Below are 7,066 nucleotides of genomic sequence, written 5' to 3' on the forward strand. Positions count from 1 at the left end.
TCTCCTCTGTACCTACTCCCAAGCACTTTAAATCTGTGCCCTCTTGTGGTAGCCATTTGAGCCCTGGGAAAAAGCCTTCGAGTATCCACACGATCAATGCCTCTCATCATCTTATACACCTCTCTCAGATCACCTCTCATCCTCCTTGAAGACTTCTTGAAGGTTTGGACAAACCACTCAGCTAACCCATTCTTTTCTGGGTGCTGAGAAGCTGACAGGAAATGCTTGATGCTGTTTTTCTTTAAGAATAGTCTGAACTCTTCTAACGTATATTGTGGTCTGTTGTCACTCACAGTTTGCTCAGGCAAGGCATTTCTGGTGAAGATAGTCCTCATAATGGAAACAGTCTTTTCTGAGGTGGTTGACCTCATTGGTATCCACAGCAATCAGAAACATGGAGTCCATGAATAGTCCGGTGAAGTTAATATGTACTCCCATGGGTGTAACAGTGTCTGTGAGGGTGCATTTTGAACTTTGCTCAAATCTTCAATATGTCAATCTATTCCTGGCCACCACACATAGCTCCGAGCAAGTCCCTTCATCTTGACTGTACCCAGGCATCCATTGTGAAGGTTTTCTAACTTAGAGGGAACCACAACATGAGATCCACACATCAGCATTCTTTCACATACAGATAGTTGGCCTTGTCTTATTGAGAACTCTGGAAACATAGGATTACAATGAGCTGACCATCCTTGCATGGTAATGTCAGAGACTTTTGACAATGTCGGGTCATTCCTTGTTTCTCTCTGTATTTCAGAATTTGTTATTGCCAACTGGTCCACTAATGCTGGGTCACAGAATGAAGACTTTTCTTCTTCGGTTGCCTGCAGTGGAAGATGTGACAAGTTGTAAGTGTTGCTATGTTGTTCGGTGTCCTTGAACTCTCTGTCATAAGAGTGGGCTCCTACGATAAGAGTCAAATGTTGCAATCGGGTAGTAGACATCACTGGGATTGAAAATGGACATAAGGGGCTGGTGGTCTGTCTCTATAGTAAACTTTTGTCCATAGAGTTAGTAGTGGAATTTCTTTATTCCCAATACACTTCTAAGGACCTATTGGTTGATCTGTGTGTAGTCGCGTTCAGATCCATCTTTCACAGTGTGTGACAAAACGGGACCAATGCCATAAGGGGACACATAACACCCCAGTCTGATGGGCAAAGATGGTTCATAATCTGATGTTATTAATCTCTTTGTTTCCTGGAATGCTCTTTCACCTCCTTCTGACCATCTCACTTTGCACTTGTCTGCAACAATGCATTCAATGGGTGCAGCACTGTAGCAATGTTTGGAAAATACTTGTGGTAGTAGTTTACAAGGCCCAAGTATGACCTGAGTTGAGGCTCATTTCCTTGTTTGGGTGCCTGTAGCACTGCTTCAATCTTCTCTTGTGATTTATGTAAGCCACGCTTGTCAATGACATGTCCACAATGTGAGATTTCATTCTTGAAAATCTCATATTTCTCTCTCTTTGTGCACAGACCATACTCACTTAGCCTGGTAAGCACTTTACAAAGGTCCTGGGAGGTGCTCTTCATCATTCTTGGTAATCACAATGATGTCATCACAGTTACATTGTGTTCCTGGGATATTTTGGAGCACTTGGCCCCTTGCTCTTTGCCAAATTGCGGGAGATGGTGCAACACCAAAGATGAGATGATTTTACAGGAACAGTCCCTTGTGAGTGTTGATTGTGGGAACTTCCTGCTTGACTCCTCAATCTCCATTTGCAGATAGGCTTGTGACAAGCCAGTCTTTGAAATGCTCTTCCCACCTGCCAAAGATGCAAAAATATATTTTATTCACGGCAGGGAATACTGCATAGTACACAGCCCTGAGCTAACGCTCACTTTGAAATCCTCACATATGTAAATAGCTCTGGTCTTTCCTTTCTTGATCACTGGGACAATGGTCATGGCCCAATCACTTCACTCAAACTTACAGAGAATTCCAGGCACCTTCAAATTCTGAAGTTCAGCACCCAATTTAGGATGCAGGATGCGCTTTATGAAATGTTGATGTTGTTGCTTCACCCAGTTCATCTCTGGCCTCCATACCTTTGAATTTACCAATCCCTTTCTCAAACACCTTCCTATTAACATTAAGCCGCTGTGACTGGTTAGTGCTGCCATTTGGGCTGAAGTTGCCTATTGCCTGCACATTGAGAGCTTTGACTGTGTGCCAGACCATCTGAAATTTTTCTCAACCATTCACATTTGAAAAACACTAGCCCTCCACTTTTCAACACATCAAGCTCTTACTGTTGTGTTTGGCCTCCATACATCATATTCATTTGCAGTTCGCCTTTGGGAGACACTTTTTCCATTGTGTAGATCTTTAACATCAGTCTGATGTAGTCAGCCACTGGGATTATGGACAAAGCTGACTCTGTATCCAGTTCCATTTTCAGTTTTACACCAGACATATCCATCGTGATCCATATCGTTCTGTGATCTGCTTCAGTAACACTATGCAGTTCTATGCTTGACAGTTCACTCTTGTCAGACTCTAATTGTCTGATTCTGTTTCCCATTCCCAGCCTTGTCACAGCGGATGTGACCTTGTCTGTGACACGTTCTACAAAATTTTTCCTTGAACCAGCAGTAATTTGCATCATGTGAAGATTTGCCACATGGATTACATTTTTGGTTTTTTGCACCATTCAGGGACATTTTGTGCATTTCATGTTCTTTTTCTGTAATTCTGCTGCATCCTTTGTTGCAGTCTCTAATGATATTGCAAAGGTAAATGCCCATTCTAAGGTTAGGTCTCTTTCTGACAATAGCCTCATTTGAGTGCTTTGACTGCATGCCACATACAAGCCTGTCCCTTCATGCATCAGAAAGTCCATCCCTGAAGTCAGAGCTTGCACAGTCCTGCAATGTATTCAGAAACACTTTCATCTTTTGACTGGTTCCTTTTGATATATCTCAATCTCTCAGCTATTACCAGCAGTTTAGGGCTCAAGTGATGTTATTAAATTGTAACAATTTCATTGAATGTCTTGCTAGCTGGCTTTTCAAGTTATAACAGACCATACGTTCTTGCACTCATTAAGCTAAGAAGCATGGAGGCTTTCTTTTGCTCAACCACACCTTACAATACAGTGCAACCCTCTTGATATACACCTTCCAACCTTCATTAGCACTAGCAAATTTGTCAACTTCCCCGACTGAAGCCATCACCATGTTATTTTCACTTTAGCTTTGCTAGTTGCGTCTTTTACTGTGTGCTATGCACTGCCACTCACACATCCCTTTGTCAGTGTCGGTGATGGCCTTCTCTGTACTGTTTAACTCTTTCCTCTCATTGTTTCATCCCGTAATTGTTGGTGCAGTTGGTGATATTTTCTGACATTCAGGTTCATACTTATCACCAATTTTATTGTGTCTGTGCATTTACATATCAATTAAATAAAAACACCTAAATACTGTATATATTTATTCCTTATTGTAATTTATAGTTTATTATGTAATGCAATGTACTTCTGCTGCAAAACAATATATTTGACAACTTAGACCAATGACATTAAACCTGATTCTGATTCTCAACTTCCTGACTCACTGACTTTGGGCTTCAACATCTGGTATTGATGTCAGGACTCACCGGTCACAGGACTTTGAACTCTGAAACTTGCACGGACCTCCAACCCCAGGACTCACCGACTTTGGTGGTCACCAACCCTTGTGCCTCCTGCCCTCATAGACCTCCAATCCCGGGATTTGTCAACCTGTGTGTCACCAACCTTGTCCACGTGTCTCACCAACCTCAGTCGTTGACCACAGGGATTGTCCTTGTCCTCAATGATTGCCGACGTGAGATCTGTACATGGAGATCACTGGTCTTCAACTGCTGAGTGCCCCAGTCTAGACTCCAACCACAAGCTCCTGCTCCTGACACCTAATTCACCCTCATCCCTATCTATCAACACTAACCTGACCCCAAACTTCTAGTGCTGTTCCCAAAACCAACCCTATGAACATAAAAAACAACCTAGTCTGAGCCACATCCTCAACGGACATCACAGCTCAGCATTATCTTGGCCTTTACACAGTAGTTAAGAAGGCGTACACATGCTTGCTTTCATCAGCTAAGGCAATGAGTACACATATTCGATATCACCCCACAATTGTACCAAACATTGGTTAGCCCATGCTGATAGTTTTGTGTGCAATTCTGATCATCATGCTGCAGAAGAAAAAACATTAAGCTGAAGTGGGTGCAAGAAAGATTCACATGGATTTAGACTCTAGGACTATAAGACATAGGAGCAGAATTAGGCCATTTGACCCATCGAGTACGCGCCACCATTCAAACTTGGATGATCCTTTTCTCCCCCGGTCTTCTCCTCGTAACCTTTGATGCCCTGTCAAATCAAGAACCTATCAAGCTCTGCCTTAAATACACCTGGCCTCCATAGCTGCCTGTGGTAATAAATTCTACAAATTCACCACTTTCTTGCTAAAGAAATTTCTCTTCATCTCTGTTTAAATGGATGCCCTTCTATCCTGAGGCAATGCCCTCTTGTCCTAGACTCTTCTGCCATGGGAAGCATCCTTTCCAAATCTACTCTGTCTAGACCTTTCAACATTCGAAAGGTTTCAATGAGATATACCTCTCATCCTTCTAAATTCCTGCTACTACAGAGCCAGAGCTCTCAAACATTCCTCGTATGATAATCCTTTCGTTCCCAGAATCATCTTTGTGAACCTCTACTGAACCCTCTCCAATGGCAGCACATCTTTTCTTAGATGAGGAGCCCAAAACTGTTCACAATACTCAAGGTGAGGCCTCACCAGTGCCTTATAAAGCCACAGCATCTTGTATTCTGCTCTTGTATTCTAGACCTCTTGAAATGAATGCTAAAATCGCATTTGCCTTCCTCAGCACTGACTCTACCTGCAAGTTAATCTTTAGAGTGTTCTGCACAAGGACTCCAAGTCCTGTTGCATCTCAAATTTTTGGATTTTCTCCACATTTAGAAAATAGAATGCACATTCATTTCTACTATCAAAGTGCAAGACCATGCATTTTCCAACATCGCATTTCATTTTCCACTCTCTTGTCCATTCTCCTAATCTGTCTAAATCTCTCTGCAGCTTATCTGTTTCCTGAACACTACCTGCCCCTCCACTAGTCTTCATATCATCTGCAAACTTGGCAACAAGACTGTCTATTCCATCATCTAAGTCATCAATATACAGCATAAAAAGAAGCAGTCCCAACACCGACATAGGTTGGAATGGAGGATTCTTGTTGTAATGTGATAGTGGATAGGCTATGTTTGTTTTCCCTGGAGCAAAGGAGGCTCAGAGGTGATAGAGGTATATATAACTATGAGGCATCAATAGGGTAAAGTTTATTTCTCATGGTACACATGACATCTTCAAGAAATCAAGGGGTCAAGGTCAAAGAGAAATTCAGCATGATAACAGGACCTTCACCTCACCAAGTCCATACTAATCAAGGTGCCGAACTAACTAGTTTGGCTTTGAGGCTTTGAGCATATCGATGAATGCTCATCTTTACTATAGATATAAGATCCCTCTGTATGTCCATGACACTGAGGAAAGTGGCTTCTATTTACAGTTACTTAGCTCCTCAGTCTCATGGTAATTTAAATCCAATCAGCTTTGTTTTTTTTAAATCGGGAAAGTAAGTGACATTACAATTGCTAGTTATGGCAGATTTCATGCCATAAGCTTCTGACACATTGTGTCAGGGAATATACAGTCATGCACCTTTGTACAAGGAAAAATAAAAGTGAAGACTATTCTTTAAATGGGGAATGAATTCAGAAACTGGAGGTTCAAAGGGACTTGGGAGTCCTAGTGCAGGACTCCCTGAAGGTTAACTTACAGGTTAAGCTGGTAGTAACGAAGGCAAAAGCAACATTAAAGAGGACAAGAATATAGAAGCAAGGGTGTAACGCTGAGGTTTTAAGGCATTGGCCACACCACATTTGGACTATTATGAGCAATTTTAGCTCCCTTATCAAAGAAAGGATGTGCTGGCATTGGAAGAGATTCACGGGAATGATCCCGGGAATGAAAGATAAAGCTTCATGGAGTGTTTGACATCTCTGTGCTTGTACTCACTAGAGTTTAAAAGAAGTAAGAGAGATCTCATGAAACCACAAAATACTGAAAGGCCTAGATAGAGTGAACATGAAGGAATGTTTTCATTAATGGAAGAGTCTAGGAGAAGTAGGCACAATAGAAAGATGTCCCTTTAGAAAGGAGATAAAGAGGATTTTTTTTAGTCAAAAGGCAATGAAATTGTAAGATTCATTGCCACAGGTGTCTGTGGACAGCAAATCATTTGCTATATTTAAAGTGGAGGTTGATAGTATCTTGACTGTAAGGGCATCAAAGACCATGGAGAGAAGGCATGAGAATGGTAGAGAAGACTCAATCGGCCAAATGGCTTAGTTTTGCTCACATGTTCTTTTGCAGCCCCTGTGCGCTAGTAATCAATTGATTGTTCATGAGGTTCTGTCTGACAAGGTCTACCTTTGTTGGATCGATGAAATTCATGAAGAGTTGATATTCTTGTAATTATACTTCTGTTGACTCTGATGGTTCTGGATATATTAGAGCAGTGTGCCTTTATGAAGGTTATGCATACTTTGTGGTCCGTACTTGGACAATGATTTAAAGAAAAACTAACAGCTGCCAAGCTTGGACTCAAGTTGTTACCATGACTTCCTGTATTTCTCTTTGATGAAATAATGTGTTCACTACGATGAGCTCTGCTCCAAGGGTTTTGTCACGAGGAACCTATTGCATTTCACCAGTAATTTAAGAAGCATAGTGCTGCACTACAAAGCAAGCTCCATAAATAGAAATGTGATAATAATGAGATAAATTTGAAGATAACCTAAGGAGTAAATATTAAGCAAAGTACCAAGTATTATATTTAAGTCCCAAACCAAAAGCTGTGGATGAACTAGAAGGTGAGTCATCTGCTGAAGGATTGATCTGTGGAATTCAAGTCTGGCGACCCAGGCCTGTGCCAGAAAACCAAGTATGATCGGTGGAGGGCTATTTCAAGGGTGAAGAGA

Source organism: Hemitrygon akajei, chromosome 11 (genome assembly GCF_048418815.1).
Source record: "Hemitrygon akajei chromosome 11, sHemAka1.3, whole genome shotgun sequence".
Taxonomy (NCBI): Eukaryota; Metazoa; Chordata; class Chondrichthyes; order Myliobatiformes; family Dasyatidae; genus Hemitrygon; species Hemitrygon akajei.